This window comes from Ursus americanus, chromosome 29 (assembly GCF_024610735.1).
Source record: "Ursus americanus isolate L20-20 chromosome 29, mUrsAme1.1.p, whole genome shotgun sequence".
Taxonomy (NCBI): domain Eukaryota; kingdom Metazoa; phylum Chordata; class Mammalia; order Carnivora; family Ursidae; genus Ursus; species Ursus americanus.
The window spans coordinates 6,211,600-6,235,812 of record NC_142155.1 but is presented as its reverse complement, the minus strand read 5'-3'; the positions used below and the strand labels follow the sequence as shown (position 1 = coordinate 6,235,812).

Here is a 24,213-nt window from a genome sequence, read left to right as displayed (position 1 = left end):
GTGTACCTTGAATTCTCTTAAGTAGAATCAAGTGTCTAGAGAAACAACATTGAAGTATCTCCTTTTACCTAAGAGAGGATAGTCAGGAAGAATTAGTGGGGGAAAAAATTAGGAATTAGAACCACAAGTCTGTGTTCCAGAGCATTCTTTGACTTTCAAGAGTGGACTAGTCTTGGGCAAGTCACATGATTCTGAGATTTTTTTTTTCTTCCTCCACACAACAAGGACAGTGAACAAGAAAGTCTTTGAGGTCCCTTTAAATTTAAATTATCTTTGATTACACCATGAAACTGAATAAAGGAAAACTCATTTAAAACAGAGTTAGGAGGCCAGAGGGGGCGCTCTCACACACTACCATTCATCAGTCCCAGACCCCAAGAGGAAGACAGGTGCCTTGCATTCGCAACAAGAAGCCTATACTTTACTGCTCCAGCATGGAGTTAGAAAGAATTCTTCCTTGCCCAGCAACAGCCCATCCAATGACACACTCTCACAACTCAGCCAATGAAAAACCACTACACTTTGAATTCCCAATTTACTCCAAATTATTTTTTTGTTCGTAATAACCTCTCCCAATTCCTCCCTTTCCTCTATAAAAGAACATTCCTCTCCTTTGTTCTCCAGACTTGCTACGGTTTTGCCATAGCTTGCATGTCCTGAATTGCAATTTTTTGTTATCCCTAAATAGTCCATTTTGCTAATAAAATAACTGGCTATTTTATTTTTAAGGTTAACAATACACTGTGAAGTTAATTAAATAAGGAGGCCATCAGACTGAGGTGGCTCTAATGCCATGGTGGTCTGCGTAAGCAAACCAAAATCTCGTCCTGCAAATGCCTCAGGGTTATGAAGCCAAAATGCTACAAGGACAACCAATCACAAACAGCTAACTAGGCTTTAAGCAAGAGCCAATCAATAATTTCCTTACTTTGCATCCATCTTTTCTCTATAAATGTCTCTGTGAGGGAGTGCTCCTAACCACTTCTAGTTTGCTGTTGTCCAATTCAAATCAATTTTTTTTCTCAAATAAACCCTTACATTTTTAATATGCCTCGGTTTATCTTTTAACAACACTCAGCTATCCGAGCAAGAAAGGCTTTAAATGGCAAAAATTTATCTCAACAGAGAAGAATATTAATGTAACAGAGGAAATGAATACAAAATAATGTTTTGTTGAATAGTGGGTGAAGGCTAAGAAGAGTTCTAGAAGACTTTCCTATCAACAAATACTTCAGTTTCTAATAAATCCTCTCACTGACATGATCATAAGGGAGAAGGACCTATAAAAGGATTCACCGGCAACTTTTACAGCAATTTGCAAAACATACCATCATAGCAAAGTCCCTGCTTCCTCCTGTTTCCACATCACTCAGTCTGTGTCATGGCTAATAGAAAATGAAATAGAAAAGACTATAGAAAAATAATGAATGAAGACTCATTCTGAATCAGGGGGTTTGGTCATCTGCAGAAGGAGCAAATAAAAATTTTCTGCTTTTAGAATACAAAACCTAAGACAAGTGACAATTCTAGTGTTTCTCTCTGTGCAATGCGGTCAATCTAGCATGGATTTCTGCAGGGAGCCTATGGGCTATGTAGAGTCTAGTCTTACAACTGGATGAATTCACACATATGTAATTTAATCTTATGGGAGGATGGGAACTGGCAGGACCCCACTTAGAGTGTGTATTTACATAAACAGTACTCACAGTCTATAATACATACACATTTAATTTTATTCATCTATAAATAATAATAATTCATTCCATCAACCTTCTCAACTAAACTTTTTTTAAAAAGATTCTATTATTTATTTGAGAAATAGAGTGGGGGAAGGAATAGAGGCAGAGGGACAAATAGACTCAAGGCTGAGCGCAGAGCCTGACCCAGTGCTCAATCTCAAAACCCTGAGACCATGACCTGAGTTGAAATCAGACTTCACTGACTGAGCCACCCAGGCGCCCCTCAACTAAATTCTTTTCATTGTATTGCTAAATTACCTAAACAAGGAAGCCATCAGACTGAGGTGGCTCTAATGCCTGTGGGAGCCTATGTAAGCAAACCAAAATCTAAGCCTATAAATGCCTCAAGTTTACAAAATCAGAACACTAGGGACAACCAATCACAAACAGCTAATTGGGCTTTAAGTCGTAGCCAATCAAATAATCTCCTTTCCTTGCTTTTGAACGTTCTCCAGGTCTTTCCCTCCAGCTCCTTGAGGAACCACTTCTAAACTTCTGATTTGGCATTGCCCAATTTAGATTGATTTTCGCTCAAATAAACTTAAATTTTTTAAATGCCTTGGTTTATCTTTTAGCACTTCAATGTCTCCCAAAATTAAAATGGAACCTTTGGGTTATTTTCAGAGTTCTGCACATAAAGAAGAGGGACCTATATAGAACTACAATAAGGTTCTATTTTCTAGAATAAGAAGACTGATGAACAGTCCTCTAAAAAGAGTCCAGTCTGAGCGGGCTACATCCAAGAGATGAGTTTCTCTCCAAAGACCATAGTATGTCAAAAATATAGAAGTCTGTATTTTTGTTTATATGGAAAAATAAATGGCCTGTTAGGAGGCTTACAATTTTACATATGACAATAATATACACAATTGATATAAAAGCCTTGTTTACGTGGGGCTTGGGAACATTTTCATTCTTTGAAGGACCAAACAAAAACAGCTTGCTTCACATCCACATCTCCCGTGGCTCTTGGATAAAGGTTTCAGAGATAAATGGTTTGAATAAAGAGAATTTATTTCTGTTCCAGTGTAATAATAAAAATTAATCATTTATGTTTATTCATACATTTGGATCTTTTTAAACAAAAGCCATCAGTTTGAAGCTTGCTTTCTCAGTTCATATTAAAAGCTACGGAGTATTTGAGGAATTCATGTAGTTTGTAAATATTTGCTTTTGGACACAAATGATAGTAATTAAATACACTGCTGTGTGTTTTACTGAATGAGCAATGTCAGAACATTTAGGCATGTAGATTCAAAGGGTAAAGCTCTTCATTTGAAAAGCATTTTACTATTTTACATCTTTAATGAAAGTCTTGATTATTGGTGATGTACTGTCACTAACATATACTCAGGTTAAATTAGTTAACCATATTTCCTTAACTAATCAAATTATTAACAACTATTAAGCATACTATGGCTGCTACATTTCTCATAAAGAAAAACTTCAGGAATAATAAATGAAGTTCTGAGTACAAAGTTAAATATCATTTGGCTTCGTGGGGTATAATCTGCTGTTGGATATTAATGGGTGTGCGTGTATGTGTGTATCTGCCAGTGGAAAGATCATGGACTTTCTTTTCAGACATCTTTGGATCTGAATTTAAGAACAACCTTTCTTGGCTGTGTGAAATTAGGTAAGTTATCAGGCTCTTGAAACCTCAGTTTGGGTTTTGTTTTAATCTATAAAGAAAGGAAATACAGACATATAGTGCATACAGTTCACAATCTTAAAGATGAAATGATAAATTCTCATTCCCAAGTTCCCGTTCTCTTTATGTCTTCTATTCATTTGTTAACATGTTTTCTTCCACACTCTCCTTTACCGTTGCTTGCCATGTCTCTCTGACATGCAGAGCCGGAAAGATCTTCCCCCACAAAACAAAACTCTTCCCATTTCCTGTGAGCTCACAACTCAACCGCACCCCACACTCCCCTGGGAGTCCGGTGCAGCCATGGAAGGCAGACCGAGGTGAAAAGCACTATTTCCAGCTCTGACCCACAGACGCTTTGATGTCACTCTCTGCTCTCTTTCCACTCACTGGCTGCACACAACTCAGAGAACAAGGAGGAGGGCAGATTCAAAACCGTAGATGAAAGATGCCCGAGTCCTCGCACACTTTGTGAACACCAGCATTGAACTGTCTGTAATAAAAATAGAGTTCTTTTTTATAAAGCCACCAAGAATAGGGATTATTTTTACATTACCTCACGTTACTTTAATTTGTGCAGAAATCGAACTGAGACGCTGTGGTTGCACTGACTTAGTGAGGACTGGCTATTAGCAAGAAAACTGCTATGCAAGCGGGAAAGCTGGAGAGCCGCACTATGCTGTGGTAAACATGGGGCAAGAATGCCACCCGCATTAACATAATAGGAAACCCTATGCCTGTAACTCTAGAGCAAAGAGGCTGGAAAACAAAACACTAGGTTTTCTACTGGCTAGTATTAGCAGTACAGAAGGAGTAGATAACCCCAGGCAAACAAGAAGCAGTCTGCAGGAAGGGAAGGGGAGGGAACGGGAGGGGGAGGGGGGAGGGGGAGGGGGAGGGGGAGGGGGAGGGGGAGGGGGAGGGGGAGGGGGGAGGGGGAGGGGGGAGGGGGAGGGGGAGAGGGAGAGGGAGAGGGGAGGAAAGGGGAGGGGGGAGAGGGGGAGGGGGGAGGGGGGAGAGGGGGAGGGGGGAGGGGGGAGAGGGGGAGGGGAGGAAGAAACAATTCAGAAATGAGGTCTCACAGAGTTAAAAACAACAACAACAACAACCACCTCCAGCTTTTATACCTCAGGCAGTATAAAACAAGACTAAGAAAGGATTTAGCAACAAAACCACATAAAGAATCAGCCATGTAGCAAAATTCAGACTAATGGCTTCTCTACCTAAACACATTGAATCAGATAGCCCTGAAGTAGCCACTAATAACTTGAGAGAGAAACACATGCGAAAGAAGGCTTAAAAAAAAAAAAGAGTAATCAGTCTTAAGAATTCTGCTTAGTAAAGATTTTTGGGTATAGTTACTGGCACAACAGCATATAGGATAGCTTAGAAGCCGAATAAATCGAGTATCTAATCAGACTACATAAGGAATTTTTGAAGAAATTACATTGCCCATGAAACCATAAGCCTGGATAAAAACAAACAAACAAAATTTGGCTATGTGGATATTTAAATAACATTCAGTCCCCCAAAACGGCATGAACAGATCGTGGGCTGTTACTCTATAAAAGCATGAAACAGACAAAGCGTAATTCCCATTACTTACTTAAGATTTGGCCAAGGAGGAGGATGAACATGGAAGTCGCTCTCAGAACGCCAGGCAAGGGAGTGCCTCTCAGAAGAGCAGAATCGGGGTCTAATCAGAGCGATGAGGAAGGGCTGTGCAGGTACAGAGGCAGGTAGAGAAGGATCCCACTGAGTCTGAGTCTTGAACTCTTGAAGGTCACCTGCTGAATATCTTCAACAAACAGTTACATGAGCAAGAAATAAAAGTGGTGCTCAATTTGAGGGTGTTTCAGTCCCCCCCCCCCCCAGGGGGCTTGTTACAACACAGACTGTTGTGCAGCCCCCCCCCCCCCCCCGAATTCTGAGCCAGGCATTCTGGGCGGGAACCCAAGAATTTGCAAGTCTAACAAGCTCCCAGGTGCTACTGATGCTTCTGGTATGGAGACCTTTTGAAAACTACTGAGGCCGATGAGGGTGTCTCAAAGAAATTTGAGATTTCTTGTCAGTCACGATAGCTTGTCAGTCACACTGGCCAGTCTCAGTGTAACGGGTACACAACATACATTTTGCATTCCTTCATCTCCTCTGTCTCTTCACATTTGTGTTACCCTATTTTACCTCTATTACTTTTACCCACTCCCCGTTCCTCTTCTTTCTTTATCCATTCTCTGACTTTTTCATTTCTACTCATTTTTTTTCCTTTGACCTACCCTCCTTAGAAAGATTCTCAGTCTACTGAATTAAAATGTATGTCTCAAAGTAAAAATTTTCAGGAACCGGGAAGTCTATTTTAAATACCCTTCATAAAATTATCACTAGCTACCTAAAGCAGGTATGTACTGTTTTAAAGTGGTGCTCTACCTCCTCGGAGATAGGTCTCCGGGAGCAAGGAAAACAGAAGAAAAAATGAACTACTGGGACTTCATCAAGATAAAAAGCTTCTGCACAGCGAAGGAAACAATCAACAAAACTAAAAGGCAACCCACAGAATGGGAGAAGATATTTGCAAGCAACATATCTGATAAAGGGCTAGTATCCAAAATCTACAAAGAATTTATCAAACTCAATACCCAAAAACCAAATGATCCAGTTAAGAAATGGGCAGAAGACATGATTAGACACTTTTCCAAAGAGGACATCCAGATGGACAACAGACGCATGAAAAGATTCTCAACATCACTCATCATCAGGGAAATGCAAATCAAAACCACGATGAGATACCACCTCACACCTGGCAAAACGGCTGAAATTAACAACACAAGAAACAACAGGTGTTGAAAAGATGCAGAGAAAGGGGAAATGTCTTGCCCTGTTGGTGGGAATGCAAACTGGTGCAGCCACTCTGGAGGACAGTATAGAGGTTCCTCAAGAAGTTAAAAATAGAGCTACCCTATGATCCAGCAATTGCACCACTAGGTATTTACCCAAAGGATACAAAAATACAGATTTGAAGGGTCCATGCACCCCAATGTTTACAGGAGCATAATCAACAATAGCCAAAGTACACACACACACACACACACACACACACACACACACACACTGGAATATTACTCAGCCATCAAAAAAGGAAATCTTGCCATTTGCAACTACGTGGATGGAGCTAGAGTATATTATGCTAAGTAGAGTAAGTCAGTCAGAGAAAGACAAATACCATACGATCTCACTCATATGTGGAATTTAAGAAAGAAAACAGATGAACATATGGGAAGGGGGAAAAGAAAAAAGAGAGGGAAACAAACCATGAGACTCTTAATGATAGAGAACAAACTGAGGGTTGATGGAGGGAGGTGGGTGGGGGATGGGATAGATGGTGACGGATTTTAAAGAGGGTACTTGTGAGGAGCACTGGGTGTTCTATGTAAGTGATGAGTCACTGAATTCTACTCCAGAAACCAATATTGCACTGTGTGTTAACTAAGTAGAACTTAAGTTTAAAAAGTTAAGTGCTGCTCTGTATACAGCTAATGTTCAAAGATGACTCTAACAAACCATCTGTTGCTTTACTAGTCGAACTCCAAGACTTTCGGTTTTCTTGGAGGGACTAAGATGAACTCTCAAATGGGAAATAAACATTAAATAATTTCTCCTGCAAAATGATAGTTGCTTGTACTACTCTCTTGAAAATGATCGTGATGGGGAAAACAAAGACAAGAGAAATGTAGCTTAAATTAAATCTTATAGCCTGCAGCCCACCAACAGATACCTGAAACATGCAGAGTGTGACATTCCTCAAGGAACTCACGGCTGCCTTACTGCCCTAATGTTAAAGTTTTATTTCTTTTTATTTTTTAAAGATTTATTTATTTGACAGAGAGAGCACAAGCAGGGGAGAGAGGGGGAGCAGCAGGCAGAGGGAGAAGCAGGCTCTCCGCTGAGCAGGGAGCCTGATGTAGGGCTCGATCCCAGGACCCCGGGATCATGACCTGAGCCAAAGGTAGATGCTTAACTGACTGGGCCCCCCAGGCGCCCCACTGTTTATGTTTTATTAAAGACTAAAAGTAACCTGGGGCAGCTGGGTGGTGCAGTCGGTTGGGTGTCCGACTTTTGGTTTTGGCTCAGGTCATGATCTCAGGGTGGTGAAACCGAGCCCCACATCTAGCTCCGTGCTCAGTGCAGAGCCTGCTTGAGTTTCTCTCTCCCTCTCCCTCTGCACCTCCAGCTCGCTCCTGTGCACTCTCAATAAAATAAATAAATAAATCTTCAAAGGCTAAAAGTAACCTTAACATAAGCAGCTGGCCCCTCAAGGTCCTGAAAGCCTTGCTTTCAAATTCCTTAGAGACTTAAGCTACTCCCTAACGCCCACTACCTAAAAAGCACATCATCTGTCACTCCTCACGGTCCCAGTGCTGCTCTTTCCAGCGACAGGTCCTGTCCCCCTGCCATAATAAAATCACCCTTTTGCCCCCGGAAAGCATCTCAAGAATTCTTTCTTGACTGTTGGGCTCGATGATCCAGCGTCAATAGGAGTAGCATTTTTAACTATATACTGCAACATTTGTATTAATTTTTAAAAACGACTTCTTTGAGAGTCCAAGTAAATGTGTTTAGCAGTCTCTAATGTGTGCAAGGTTGTTCTTGTATCCATCCCAACTCTCTTCTGTTTCAGTTGTCAACTTAAAAAATAAAATAGCCAGTTACTGTGTCAGCAAAATGAGTTTATTCAAGAATGGCAGAGTAATTGCAGTTCAGGATGTTAGGAAGAAGCTAGACAGGAGCAGCGGAAGGAACGCCCCGAGGCAGAGCCCCAAGTCCCTGAAGGGGAATGGGAAAGACCTGAGCTGGGGGCAAGGAAAGGGATCAACACAAAATAAAACAAAACAACAAAAACCCTGCCTATTATAAACCCAAGAGCTCTACATCCTTAGCTGTGGCTCCCAAGACCTCGGTCCTGACAGACGGAGAGCCACAGGTGCAGAGCACACATTCTCCTTTTCCACCTCTGCCCCAGGGTAACCCTCATATTCATTGTAATGCGTTTGTATTGCAGGAACAGCCACGGATGGAGAAAGGCTGCGGTAATGGTTCTGACAGAACCCTTGCAGGGTCAAAAGCCCCCGCCCCCACCTACCTGTGGGAGGAGTCCCCCCAAATGATTGGAAACAGCCTCCACCGTTAGAGAGCACCCCACTGTAGTCACAGCTCCTCCCAGCCCAGAAGAACCCAATAATATCCAATCCCAAAACAACCTGGGGGCACCTACCCGCTCTCCCACTGCTTTGCGCTCGCTACTTTCCCTCCGGCTGTCTTTATTCTGAGGGCGGATCCTCACAAAGTCTTTGCGTGGGGAATCCAAGGACATCGACCTCCATTCGCACACCACAGACTGTCTCTCACTCCTAACAACCACAAGCAAACTATGGTGAACCATAAGCAAGTCTAGAAAACAAAGGAGCATTCTTTTACAGAGAAACAAGGGGAGTTGGGACGGGTTGTTCAGAAGTCCAGTGGAGGAGAATGAGAGTTCCAAGCGTGGGTCTTCTCATCGGCTGCAGGCAAGGGCAGCTTGCTGTTGCTGGGCTCGGAGGAAATCCTCCTTCGTCCCGCGGAACCGTGCAAGCTGTAACTAGTGTGTGACAGCTCCCCTACCACGGCCTCTCAACTGCATTTTAAGTGAGGTTTCTTTTATGCATTTTCACACAGTGAAGGCACATTTCTTTTCATTCTGTTTTCAGTGAGGATGTAGATGAGGAGGTTGCCATCCTCTTCAGGTATCTTTCAAATATATAAAGACACGTTTTTTTCAAGTAGGTTCCACACCCATCATGGAGCCCCACGCAGGGCTTGAACTCAGGGCCCTGAGATTAAGACCTGAGCTGAGATCAAGAATTGGATGCCTAACTGACTGAGCCACCCAGGTGCCTCTAAAGACACTTCTGATGTATATCTTAAAATGTTCTCATGTTCAAAATATAACAATCTCACAAAGTTCTAGATTGTGACAATTTTTGAATCTTTTAAACAAAACTATTGAAGGCCAAAGTTATTCATGCCAGCATGGGTATTTAACTAATATTTTAAGGACTAAAATTACTAGGCTCTGAAATGTTCTGTCTTTGTTAGAGACTGTTGGAGATGTTTTAATGCATTTCCAAATTTTCGCTATAATTTAAAGCTTCTCATTTTATATTTCTATATAACCCAGTTGCTTAAAAAAATGTTCATTACATACCTTATTTGTAAATCATCTATTATATTGTTGCTGTATATCAATCTTCTTTTTTTTAAGTTTTTATTTAAATCCTAGTTAGTTAACATATAGTGTAATATTGGTTTAAGGAGTAGAGTTTAGTGATCCATCACTTACATACAACACCCAGTGCTCATCACAAGTGCCCTCCTTAATACCCATCACCACGTAGCCCCGCCCGCCCCCGTGTTGTATGTCAGTCTACTAGGATAACGTTAACTCCTCCTCACACAAAGCTTAATCATTCAGGTCTCCATTTCCCCAAATCCCTTTCTATGACTCAGATCTCACTTACAATCCTCAGACCTCCTATCTTGTACTTAACCCTCAGATTGTCTTTACTCCAGCCAAGCCACTTAGTCATTTTTTTGTGAAATGAGTCTTTCCGCATTCCCTCTCATGCTATGTATCTCTCCTGAAAGGTCAATCAATTTCCTTCTACTAGATTCATGGAAATTTTCTTTCAATAATAAATTCCAGTCTTCTCTAACTCTATTATTTGTAGGGCAGACTTGGGTTAAAATTTGGGGTTCTCCCAAGTATTTTCTAAAAAGGTGATAATAATAAATGTGGCAGTTAAGTACGATTTATGGAGAAAAGAAGAAAAAGGAACTACACCACTAAACTGAGTTCTAGGATGACAGGAGTTTTATCATGTTCACCACATTATCACCAAAGTCTGGCATAGAGTAAGTATTTCACAAACAGTAAAGCTTTTTTTTTTTTTTCTTAATCTGGCACAAATACATTTAATCTATACCATACATTGTTTCTTTATGAATTTCAATTTAACAATAATTATTGTACATTTGTTCTGTGTTAAATCCTGTACTAGCCAGTTGGCAGAAAAGGACAAATACATAGAGTACCTGTGTTCAAGGACTTTGAGTTTCCATGGGAATCCGAACAAATAAGTTGGCAATAATAATACAATTCTATCAGGGTCATGATAAAAGAGGTACAGTTTTTTATGGGAGCATTTAAGAGAGAAAACCTTAGTTCTTAGACTGGGGCTGTGGAAGGAAAGGAGGAATTTACAAGAAAAGTGAAAGGGATATTATTTCCAGGGAAGAAACAGCAGGTACAAAAGCCTAGAGGCAAGAGAGGGTGTAAAGTGTGGTAACGACAACTAGTTTAAAATGGCAGCTTTCAGCACGTGAGGAGAGTAATGATTAGAGAGCAACCCAGAGAGCAAGGCAACACCACATCAAAAATTTCGAGAGTCAGTGTGAGAGGGTGTCAACTTTAAGAATATTGAGTGCATAGCTAAAGGTTCTAAACTGAGAATGGGGATGACGTAATCAAACCAGAATGTCTGACACCTTTTCCTGTTCCTTTTATAGCTTTCTCCATTTCCGCTCCGTATTTCCAATTATTCAGGTCCCAGGCCTTTGAGTCACACTTGCTCCTGTCTTTTTCCTGATGGTCAATCTTTCAATAAATTCAGTAGGTTCTATCTTCAGAGTATTTCCAGCATCCACGTGCTCTCACTGCTGCATTGCTGCTCCTGTTGAAAGTTCTATCATTCCTCTGTGGTGATCAAGACCCCTACTATGGTTCGATCATCTAATCCTGAGAAAAAGTCATTCCTTGTAAGGACCTCTACGATCTGCCTGTTCTCCCTCATGCTCCTCTATGACGCCCACCACTCACCTCTATGACTCCTTTCCCTCTTGGCCACTCCAACCCTAGCCCAACAACACCCTGCATGAGGTCTGCTCCCACCCAGAGTCTTCACGCTTGCTCTTCCCTCTGCCTGAGTGCTCTTTCTACGTGTCTACGTGTCATGCTTCAAGTCTTCTACTCTCGTGTCTCCTTTGCAGTCAGGACTCTTCTGGCCATATAAAATCACTGTCTTTCCAGTTCCTATTTTCCTCATCTTCTACATTCTTCTTTTTAGCATAAATCACTAACACATATTTTTTAACTTGTTTATTAACTTTTCAAGGATTTTTGACTGCTTTAGCCACTGACACATCCCTAACACTGTTCGGCATATCGTAGGCACGCAATAAATGTGGTGAGTAAAATGCCATATTAGAAGTCCGGAGGAAGAGCTAGGAGACTTGTGTAAAGTATAGGATCATTTCTTGTTGAAAATTGGAAAGGCTTCAAAGGACAGGCTGTATGTCAACCGAGATTAGATGATGGGTTAGATTTGGGTATGTGGACATGGGGGTGATACCTGCAGGTGGAGGTGACTGTGTATACAAACTCAAAACTCCTGGGAAATAACAGAGGCAACAAGATAGTTATTCAATCTGGCTGGAGTGCAGAATACCTGAAAAGGACAGAGAGGTAACTTCGGGCATGTAAGGTAAGCAAAAAGCCAATCTGAGTCTTTGAAGGGAGCGGTGTAGCTCTTCCCTCCCTTGAGCAAACAGGCAGATCTTTGCCATGCTGCGTTTAGATACGAAATCTAGGTAGAGTAGTTGTAACATCTTCCTCTTCCAAAATTCTGCTGGTGACAGTCTTTCTGCTCATCAGGCTGGCTGAGGGAAAGCTGAATCAATAAACCTCATTTCTTATTGAAGTGGACCAAATATTTTTTCATCCTTCCTTAGGGAATATGAATTTCAGTTTCGGAATTTTCAAACTACACACTATTCTAAGTAAGCCAGAAAATAATTATAAGCATATAGAAATAAAATGTTTTATTCTGAAAGATTACATGCAAGTGTTTCACTAGAATTGCTCTTCTATACTTAGGACCTGAATTTGAGTTTGGGGAAAAGCAATCAGTCATCTTATATAATGAGGTTTAAGAGGAAACAGTCAAGCAAGAAATTCCTCTCATGGGCAACAATCTCTCCACCTTCCAATCTTCACTTCTTTATTTCTGCTTGGCTCAAAACAGAAAAATTCTAGCCTTAATTCTCCAGAACCCCTGAAGGCATTCTCTTCTAACAAGATTGCTTTTTCCTTTGTAGTCATCTCTATAGCTGTTATGAAATCAGAAACTATAACTCCCATCACTTCCTGAATTTACCCTCTCTCACCATTAAAATATATATATCAGTGATAAATAGTGAGTCATAAAAACATAAGTAAAAAGAAACAAGAACAAAAACACCTAACAAACCAACGAACCGACCAACAAACAAAAACTACTGGTGAGAGAGTCAAATAAAATGAGAATAACAAATGGCAACTTCTTCAAAATACGCACTGTGCCTGTATATCTGATTAGCTAAAGCTTTTTTTTTAGAATAATCTGTTCATCAAAAAGTAATTCACCTGGCATGTGGAGACATGTGATAGAGATCATCAGATTAACAACTCTATACTAAAGATATAAATAGTAATTATTACTATAAAATAGTACATATTTATTGAGCATACCAGACATTTTGTATGAATTATCTGATGTAATATCCCCACAGCAGCCCTCTGAGATAGGATACACTATAACCCCCAACTGACAGATGAAAGAAGTGAGGCAAAGCAAAGTTAAGTTACTTAACTCAAGACCAAAGCAAATGAGGTGGAAGAGCCAGAATGAATTCAAAGGCCATCTGGTCAATACAGAGTACACACTTTTAACCATTCCACAATTCTGCTAACTTTCTGTAATATACAGTTTCTCCAGTTATTAAAAAGTAAAAGTGAAGCTACCATTAATTAAGCACTTATATGTCAGATATTTCACATTATTCCAAGTTTTACAACAGTCATACAAATTGGACATTTTACAGGCTAAGGAAGGAAGGTTCAGGTCAGTTTACTTCTCATTCCAGAGACTGGAGTCCTATTTTCTTTAAAAAATATTGGAAGAGTAGACAAGTAACATTCAGCAAGCATACTTCTATAAAATCACAAAGCTCACTGTATTTTCTTGGTAAAAATCATGACCAAATTAAGAAAGAGATAATAAAAACATACTCTATTATGTCCCCCATTTTCCAGGTCCAGCTCAAATGCCAACCCCTTTATTAAGCTTTCGTCAGTTTCTTGATCCCCAAACCTAACTAATCTTATATTTCAATTCAATTAAGGAGAAGCAATTCTAACAGATTGGGGAGCAGATAAGCAAACTATTAAACCACTGTTTCTTACAGTGGAATCAGACCTATTATACCCTCATTGGTAAAACCCCTGCCCCTTAAAGTCGGACTCTAGTGACACACACTCTGCTCAGGAGTAGAATTATCATTGTGCTTGCCTTACTCTCACTTCCAGATTTGAAGCAATTAAGAGCAAAGGCTGTTTTATCCTCATCTGCTTTTTATCATCTACAATATTCAGTACAGTGTCTGGTATATTGTATTTGCTTGATAGTGGTTGTAATCTTGGTTGTGATGAAGAATTCAATCACCTTATCTTTGATTATCAATTATTTAATAATCTTCCAATGTCGAGAATGAACAGCTCTACTCTCTTAGCTTGTATAGCTCAATCATTTCTTGACACTTTCAACAACTTTCCCATGATCTCATGAAAGAAAAAAAGTTTCACAGAAGAGGTAACAGATTTGCAAAATATTAAATATGCCATTGCCTGATGACAGCATGAGATAAGCCCCTGCTTTCATCTCTACCTTGCTCTAGAATTATCTGTGTAAGACCCTAAGAATTAGCTCAGCCAATTCCAGAGACAACTGTGTGACTGAAGTGTACATAGCAAGGGGAAGAGGGTGGAAGATGAGATCAGAACTTTAGAGCCAGAATGAAGACTGTGGAATTTATTCTAATTACAACAGGAAGCAAGGAGGGTTTTAGGCAGTCAGACTCACGCTTTAAATGAATTTCAGCCTTAAAAAAGAAGGAAATCCTTTCATTCATGACCACATGGATGAATCTGTGGGACATTATGTTAAATGAAATAAGCCAGACACAGAAAGACGAATACTGTGTGATCTCACTTACATGTGGAATCTAACGTAGTCACATTCACAGAAGCAAAGTGTACAAGGGTGGTTGCTAGGGACGGCGGGGAGGGGGAAATGAAGAGAAGCATCAAAGGGTATACATTTTGAATTATGCAAGATGCATAAATTCTGGAGATCTAATGTTCAGCACGGTGACTATGGTTAACAATAGCAATTTATATATTTGAAATTTCCTGAGTTGGTAGATCTTAAGTGTTCTCACCAAAAGAAAGAAAAAAAGGAAAGGAAAGGAAAGGAAAGGAAAGGAAAGGAAAGGAAAGGAAAGGAAGAAAGGAAGAAAGGAAGAAAGGAAGAAAGAAAGAAAGAAAGAAAGAAAGAAAGAAAGAAAGAAAGAAAGGAAGAAAGAAAGAAAGGGAGAGAGAGAGAGATGGAGGGAGGGAGAAAAGAAAAGAAAAAGAAAGAAAAGAAAGGAAAAGAAGGAAAGAGAAAAACAGACAGATCGAAAGAAAAAAGCAAGCAACTATGTGAGACAATGGATATGTTAATTAGTTTGATTGTGATCATTTCACAATGTATAAAATATATCAAATGATCAAATTGTACTCCTTAAATATATACAATTTCTATTTGTCAATGATATCTCAATAAAGCTGAAAACAACAACAATAAAAATTAGGATTACTTTGACTACTGCATAGAGAGGTTTAAACGACAAAATATGAAAGGACTTCCACTCTGTGGTGGGAGAGGGCCTGGAGCTGTTGCAAGAATCCAGGTGGTTGATGTTGCTACCTCAACTGACAGCCGTAGCCATGGAGATGGGGAGACTTGCCAATGCACTGGCTGTGAGTGTAAGTGAAAAACACGAGATTCAAACTTGTTTATCTTACTTTAAACTTCACAGCATTTCCACACCTTCATATTCCCTCCCTTGGTAGCTTATCTTTATTTTTTTACTTAAATTCAATTAGCCAACATATAGTACATCATTAGTTTCAGATGTAGAGTTCAATAATTCATCAGTTGCATATAACACCCAGTGCTCACCACATCACGTGCTTTAAAAAAGAGACAATACAAAATTTTTAAGCATAGTTTTTCTTCTGGGTACTTCACTGCTTTATGATTTACCATTCTTATCTTCTTAGAATCTAAATGCAGTTTTAGAGAGTGTGATTATTCATTCAAAAAAATAACACAAGAATGCATGGATGCATGGAAATTAGTAGATACCCTAAGAGATTATATTTCTCTATTTTGAGCTTGGCAATGCAAGTAGGTATATAGAGTGGATAAGCCAATTACTTAAACAAGACAGAAAGCATGTAACCTTTTTCTTTTCTTTGTATAAATAACTTACAGCATTTCAGACTTCTATCTCATTGCAAGTTTAATATAACCACAAAAGGATTCTGAATATCATTTCAAGGAACATTTGTTTGCCACCACGCTTTTCCAAGAAAATTATAATAAAGATAATGGTTAGAATAAATGCCTCAAGATATTCTCTTATCTTTGAGAAAGTGTGCAAATTTTAAAAATTTACAGATGAAGCAATATGATAGCAAGTCGTTCCAGCAAGTTGTGAGTAATAGAGGTACAGAAATCAGACTCTTACCAGTAGTGAAATACATAGTCCATTAATAAGAGGAATTTATTAAACAGGAATCGTGATAGTTAAAAAGCACTAGTGCCTGGCTCTACTTCGTAAGACTATGATTCAATTGGATTGAGATGGAGCCCATGAGTTGGTATTTAAAAAAAAATTTTTTTTCAGATAGTTTTAATGTAAAAACAGGGTTGAGAACAGGGTCTGGGGGAAACAAAGTATGATTTCTTATTTTTCCATAATATCTTAAAAACAGAAACCCATCCCCATTTTCCAAGTTAAAAGAACTCTCTCTTAAATCTCGCAGAAGTCAGGAAGGAAGGGCCATGTGTGGAAAATCCAAAGTTTTCATGTGTGTGTATGCGCAAGAGCACGCACGCCCACACACATGTAGTGATGGGTAAAAAGAGGACTTTTCAAACTCTACAGCCAGGTGGAGACATACATCGAACAGAGTAAAGCATAATTTCTGTCCTAAGAGGGGGAAAGATGCAATTAAGAGTCAGCACAGGTCGTTAAAAAGCAATACACCAAATGGTTTAAAAAGAAGAAGTTTATGGAAATAGTGACTGTGTACTAAGACTACCTTCATATTTCTATTTTAGTACCATATTCCATTTAAAGAAATTTACAAAAGATGGAGCTTTTCATCACATTAAGATAACCTTCCCCCAAGTCCTTCACCAACTCTTTCTAGTCTTGTCTCAAGCATTTCTGCCCTGTTAGCTAATGAATGAAATTCATTAGTGCATTGAATTCAATTTAACCAAGAATTAGTGAAGATCTACTACAGACTCAAGTCAAATATAAACCACACTGGTAATTTCCTTTAACCATGACGGCCAGCTTCATGAACAATTACTTTGTATTAAGATCTCTATCAATGCCTAGTCCAAAGGAGAACACAGCACCTGGAAAGGAGGAATCTCTGAATGAGTGCTTCTGGGTGCAAAAGAGATCCTTCTTAAAAGTCCTCATAGAACTGTTTCTTCTGCCTTATAATAGGTCCAGAGTAGATAATTTTGTTGATCTAGACGCCTCTCATATTCTCCCTGAAATACCTGGGAGAGCACACAACCCAGAAAACACGGAAATTCTAGAACCAAGAATGAATCGGGCTCTGTGGAGCAAAAGTGAATGCAAATAAGCAATGAAATTAACTTTTTTTTTAACAGCAATAGGATGATTCTTAATTAAGAAATTTTATTTTTATAGTGAAAACCTTAAGACTGAGTCTCTCAAAAAATGAAATGAGGGCACCTGGGTGGTTTAGTGGCTAAACCTCTGACTTGGGCTCAGATCATAATCTCAGGATCCTGGGAAGAAGCCCTGTTTCGAGCTCAGCAGGGAGTCTGCTTCTCCCTCTCTCTTTGCCTCTCCCCCAGCCACTGCTTGTGCACTCTCTCTCTCAAATAAATAAATAAATAAAACCTTTTTTAAAAAATTAAATGAATGTGTCATCATCTATGAATTTGTTCATTCTACATTAACTGAGCACCTACTAATATCAGGAAGTAATTTTTTTTACTTATTTATTTATGCAGTTTTATTCAAGTAAGAGGATACAACCAAACAAAATAAAGCAGCCAAATAAGTAAGTGTGCCACATAGTTACAGGATGATAAATGCTATGGGAAAAAATAGGTACGGAATAAATGTGATGAGTGATGGGAGTGGCAACTTTAAACAGTGCGATGAAGAAAAGCCTCTTCGAGAAGGTGATATTCTAGCAAAGGTTTGACGTTGATGAGAAAATTAGGTTTTGCAGATGTTTAAGAAAGTGGGCACAAGGGAAGGCAAATTTTTGATATGAAAGAAATAGTAATACAGTTACACTTATGGAAAAGATCTGGCAGAAAAAGAAAAAAATAATAATGAGAGAGAGGAAGGAATTGCTGAAACGTCCAGCAGTGAAAAGTGATTCGGTGAATACGTGGAGGGATGCTTTAGAGAGGAGCTTGGACTCTGCTTGTATAATATATGGGAAAGCAGAGGACCATGGCATTTTTGTACCAGACTGGAATTGCACACCCTGGAACGCAGATCCATCAGAGTGTCAGATTTCTGTCTCTTCCATTTTTCTCTTCTCTAAAAGTGGATGTTTTAGTTCATGACCTAGTGTGGTCACGGATTATTTTGGTGGACAGTGAAAAAACACTGAATAGTGGTAAGACAGGCTCGTATACAGAAGGCACACTGGGAAAGAAGAGAGTAAATGTCCTAACATCATTTGGCTCTATCACAAGCTTTCACGTTTCTTACCAGCTGTACTTGGAGGTGGAGCCGCTCATTGTCACCCACACTATCAGGGCTGTGCGCTGGAGCAAGGGAATATCCATGCTGGTTCCGAGAGGTGCTGCTCTAGGGATGTGCTTTGTTGCCCAGAGGCAGATGCACAGAGTCTCTGGCTGGAGCAATAAAGTCAGTCCACTGGTTTATCGGAGCTTCCTGTGCCGACGAGTTTGAATAAAAGTGCATCATTAAGCCCCTCCCTCACACCGCCCCTGGCTCTGGTTATTGCAGTGGCCAGCCCAAGATTTCTCTCTCTGCCAACCCATTTCCTTCTTCAAAATTTGGCTCTCCCATCAAGTTTTGTGTTTTGTTTTCTTGTTTTGTTTTGTTTTTGCCTTTGGCACAATAAATCTGAGAAACAAATTCATATGTATTCTTCAGAGTATCCAAATACGCTAACCTCCTCAAAAGGCATTTGCTTTATCAACGAAGACGTTCAATTAATCAATAAAAAGGAGTAGCTGATGGGAAGTACTGGGAGCAGCTCTCAGGGAGAGAGATTCTTGAATAGCTCGCAGGGATTGGTGTATCTAGCATGTGATTTGCTTTGCTCACTGCATTTTCCTTTTTTTTTTCCTCTTACAACCTATTTAGTTATATACAAATAATGTTATTCAAGTCATCTGATCAGCAAACAGTTACTGACTGGGTGTCAAGAACTGTGCTTGGTTCTTAGTACAGGCTACTGAGATGACATATTGCCTTATCATCAAGGGAATATAGCCTAATTGGAGAGACAAAGTCACAAACAGCTACTATTCCTACAGTAGGACAAGCACGTGCCCATGATGCTGACATACAGAGTAAAGTACTTACCAGAGTCTGTGGGCTCAGGGAATATTAGAGACTCCCGAAAGTTCAAGGGTAAGCAGAAGTGAGCCAGGCCAACAGGGTGGGAAGGGCATTCCTGACAAATCACTAGAAGGTAAAGAGTAGGCGATGATAGATGACAGATGTTAGATAGACAGACAGACAGACTCTGGTTTCTGTATTGTTTGGTTAAAACGGATGACCCGAAATTTAACATTCAGTAATACCTAGCTGAATGGAACCACTCCTTCTAAGCTAGATAAATACTGCCTTTCTACATTTCTACAAGACTATTCTATTCTCGAAGATATTGTCCTTGAAGAAATAGGCCTGGGATTTAGAGGAGAAAAAGATATGGCTGGAATACACTATTTTCCAGTCCAATTTGTTTGTAACAGAGGCAGAAAGCTATGGCAAAAGCCATTCCCTGCAAGAATAAATTGAAAAGTTCTACAGAGTTCAAGTGTTGACTATATAGTGAACTGACTATGGAATTTTCAGACGTGTTTTTCTTTGAAGACATATTGACATGATGCCCCTTGAAAGAATATAATCATCCTTTTGAAATCATTTTTAATATACCCTATGTGATACAGATTGTTATTGTCTAAGACTATTTATTCTCTCTGAAGTTTCCAGTGAAAGTCAACCTTAGCCAGAAGCTGTGTCAAGTTGTAAAAATAAATATATCTGACAGGCCTGAGAATGTTCGAATTTGGCGGAAAAAAAGTATAAAAATTGGATAATTCTACTTTATAAAAGCATAATTTGTATTTTAGGATCTCCAAATTTTCACTCCAATCATAGTAATTATGCTTTGTTATCAAGTGAATGTGTTACACAAAAGAAATTGACCCACTGAATGAACAGATTTGTCACTCAGAATTTAATATTTCAAGGTTATTATGAAGAGGTTTTGAAAAAGAATAGCTCTTTTTTTACCTGAAGGTAAAACTCTACTGCTATCATAAATGCAGAACCTAAAAGTAGCTTCAATAGTGCAATTATAAAATCCAGAACCTCTGAACCTATTCTTCTGTCATGCCAGTTGCATAGCTCTGATGTTTAGTTGCCTCTGTCCGTACACCCTGTCAAGACAATCAAGCAAAAAAACAACAAGGAAATAGCAAAACAAAAAACCGACTTCTAATAACATATTGAACTGCATGAAGACAGTGGCTGATGCTTAGACCTACATAAGTATGGGTCTTTGTCAGTGCCTGCACTGTTTGCACACGGGCAGAATGAGCTCGGAGGGCGCCGTACAGAGCATATTCCTGGGGTTTCATCTTGTAACAGAGGAGGACACTACTCTGTATTCACTTACTATGATGGAAACAGTTGAGATTTCCTTGGCCATCTCTCCGTTTATGTGATCCTATCTTTCTGGTGTTAACACATAGCTCCGTGAAGATCAAGTACATGATTTTTTAAATGCACATTTTGGTAGGATAATAACAAAAAGATTAAGTTATGACATGTATTTCTGATATGTGCTTCCCCTAATCGTTATGTGCATTCCCACATTTTGGTGTAGACTGGAAGCACGCAAAGATACATACCTATCTGTGGTCTACAGATAAGGCCACCGTGCCCTCAACAGTTTCTGGACATTTTCAATTATCTTGTGTTTCACTTTCAAGATCTCAGAATTTGCCAATTTGGTGACAGTCCTTTCACTATTTCTCCAAATATGATTTGTATTTTATAGATATTTTGTATATAAGTTATATAAGCAATGCCATTCTGTATCAGTTTCCTAATATATAACATGATGTACTTAAAAAAAAAAAAAAAAGACCATTACACTGGAGGAGAGAATACATTGATTCGAATTCCAGCTACTGACCTTGCCTTGTTTCTCTGTCCCTGAGTGGCCCTATTGTTTTGCCCAGTGCCTGAAGCCAAACTTGAGTTTTACCTTAAACATCTCCCTTCTCTCAACTTTCTCATCATGTATCTTCCCAATTCTCTTAAATTTCTCTCAAATACATCTACTTCTCTTGACAACCCCACCATCATTTGGTTACAATGATCTCTCATCTAAAATGGCACAAATGTTTTCTAACCTGTGGCACCACAAGATTGGCTGTGGTGCTTTTTGCGGAAGGACTTGTCATCCTCATTGTATTAGCTGTCTGTTGATGCCTAACAAATTCTCACATACTTCACAGCTTAAAGCAACACAATTTGTAATCTCACAGGGTGTATGAGTCAAAAATCAGGTATGATTTAGCTGACTTCTAGGCTTCCGAGGCTTTTATAATACTAAAATCAAAATGTTTCATCTGAAAGTTCAGTGAGGGAAAGATCTGTGTCCACGCCCATGCAGTTGTTGGCAGGATTTCTTTTGAGTTGTTGGACGGAGGGCCTTAGATCCTCGCTAGCTGCCAGTCAGCGGCTGTTCTCCATACCTTCCAAGCAATCCACTCCATAAGGCAGCATGCAACATGGCAGCTTGTTGCATCAGAACCAACAAAGGATAGAGTCTGATAAAAGATGAAGGCCAGAATCTTAAGGAACAGATTCACAAAAGTGGCATCCCATCATCTTTGAGATATTCTATTGGCTAGATGCAAGCCATAGGTCCTGCCCACACTCAAGGGGAAGGGATTCCACAAGATCATAAACCAGGAGACAGGGATCATCGGAGGCTATCTTAGACTCACTTGACCACATTCATCATTTCCTTCAGTTTCTTAAACTTCCCATAAAAACACATAATTCTAGGTAAAAATTTCTGCAGTCCATACAAATGCAGCTTCAAAGGAAATCTCTGAGGATGTAGGTGTAGACAATGGGACCCTCTTATGTGCTTCCTGACTACCCTTTATTTCTCCTTTCTACCTACTTACCCTTTATTTCTCCTTTGTTTCCCTTTACTAATCACATCATATTACTGTATTATTGTTGTCTCCTTTATATACCAAACAAAAACCTTGGCTGTCCTATTCATTACCAGTGCCTAGCACAGACTCTGCTATATAGTAGGTGTTGAAAAATATTTCTTACATGATGAAGTTGATAAGTCCCTCAAGCTAGATTACCTTAATACATCAATTCTGTCATTATCATCAATGAATGGATCAAAATCCCTCTAGAATTTATTTATTGTTTCTGCTTTTACCACCTCCGGGATTAATGAGCACCATTATTTAATAACTGCATGCATTTGCCATAAAATTACCTCTTTCTTGATTCAAGATGACACTTTTATTTACATCATTCCAATATCCAATAATCAGTCTCATGTCCATACTCCCTACACCCCTCAGAAGGCTAAAGACTGCAGTCTAAACACTTCACCACCTTCCCGTTACCTCACTGAAGAATTCCAGCTTTATTGTTCTGTCTTCATATGAAAAATATCTAATCTTTTTGATTAGTTGGACTTGCCTGGATCTTCTCCAACTATATTATATCTGCTTTAGGGTAAAATGAACAGAATTTTATACATGTACACAGTGGTTTTGTTCAAGGGAGCACAAAGTTCTCATTGCAAAGTTAATATATAAAAATATAGATGGCGTATTTTCTGGAAGATTTTTTATAATAGCCTTGATTCTAGGGTAAATTGGTATCTGGGAAGGCTTTGAGATTGAAGTGTTGGCTTGAATAAATTAAATGCTAAGGTTAAAAATTGCACCATGCCGAGTCTGGGGATAAAGACTGTCTTCTGTAAACTCCATAATAATTTTCTTAATCTCCATCTTTACATAAGACTGCTCCTCCCTGAGATTTCGAGAAGTATTATTTTTTTAAAGTAGCTGATGCTTACCAGAAAAATGACAGAAAGTTAAGTTGGAAAATTAGACTAGAACCAGTCATGATGGACCAGAGATCCTTCCTAAGGCATTTTGAATTAATGCTACAGGAAGTGTGGAGACATTGAAAGTTTCTTTGCAGAGGGATACCATGATGAGAACTGAGCTTCCAAAAGGATGAATAGAACACTTTGAGGCTGTCACCATAATTGCAGGAAGTGGAGAGGCTGAAGAATAATGATGGTGATAACAATTAAGGAAAAAAAGCATAAATATGATATACTTTGTATGTGGTGGAAGAGAGGGTATTTATATTAACTTTTAGATTTTGAGCCTCGATTATGGAGGTGTGGTAATACCATTAGAAGGAAAAAGGAACACAAGAGGGAAGAAAGCAGATTCCAAAGGGCAGGGATTGGGATTCAGTTTGTAATATACTGAGTCTGAGGGGTTGCTAGATATTCAAGGTATAAATGACCACTGGCTGTCAAAAATAAATATCTACTTATAAAGTTGGAGTGAGGATTAAATGATTTGTTGCATTTACTGGAGTCTCTGGCACACAGTAATATTGGATAAATAATATTAAACAAAATTTCCAAAACTCATTATCAGGATTTAACGAAGAACAAGCATTTTGATACATAAGTTTTCATCAGGGTGTGAAGAAACTGAAGCCCAGGATATTTAAATAACTTTGATAAGATCTCAAAGCCAATACCTACGGAATTGGACATTTTCTGAGCTCAATCACAAAACTATTACATAAGCAAAAAATAATATTCTAAAATTCAAATTATCTTGATATTTATAGGAAATATCACTCAACTAAATAGTAAACGTCTGGTTTGATCCTGAAAAAAAATTCATCAAGGTGAAATCCTAAATTTCAGAAAGATAAAATAGTTACCAATGATATTTTAATCATCTAAATTCTCCCCCTAAGACCAGAACCCTAGCATTTGATGGAACTAATAAGATCCACTATACATTTTTAAATTATTTATTTACAAATTCAAAACATCTCCAAAAATTCATGAAGAAAGTAAAGTTTTATTTAAAAAAAATAAATTCTGAAATTTTTAATTAACAGAAATGTTGCTTAGGGGTGGTTCTGAAATAGTGAAAGAAAACTACTTAGAACTAAGCGGTTCCAAAGACAAAAACATTAACATTTACATATCAGAGGAAGACTTCCAGGTGTAGGGTGTCAGTGAAAAATTTCACTGCTCCCTTCTACTAAGGTAAATCATACCAAAAGAAT

At 39.0% G+C, this 24,213-nt stretch overlaps 1 long non-coding RNA gene across 2 annotated transcripts in view; it reads right to left on the bottom strand.

Annotated features, from left to right (window-relative positions):
* Positions 1-24,213, bottom strand: part of LOC123796523 (uncharacterized) — a 580,540-nt gene that overhangs the window by 81,419 nt on the left and 474,908 nt on the right. For both annotated transcript variants that reach the window (XR_015722242.1, XR_015722241.1), the window contains exons 11-13: positions 19,192-19,293; positions 18,346-18,531; positions 4,997-5,188 (exon numbers count right to left, since the gene is read on the bottom strand). This is a non-coding gene — a long non-coding RNA (uncharacterized LOC123796523). The remainder of the gene's footprint in view (positions 1-4,996; positions 5,189-18,345; positions 18,532-19,191; positions 19,294-24,213) is intronic.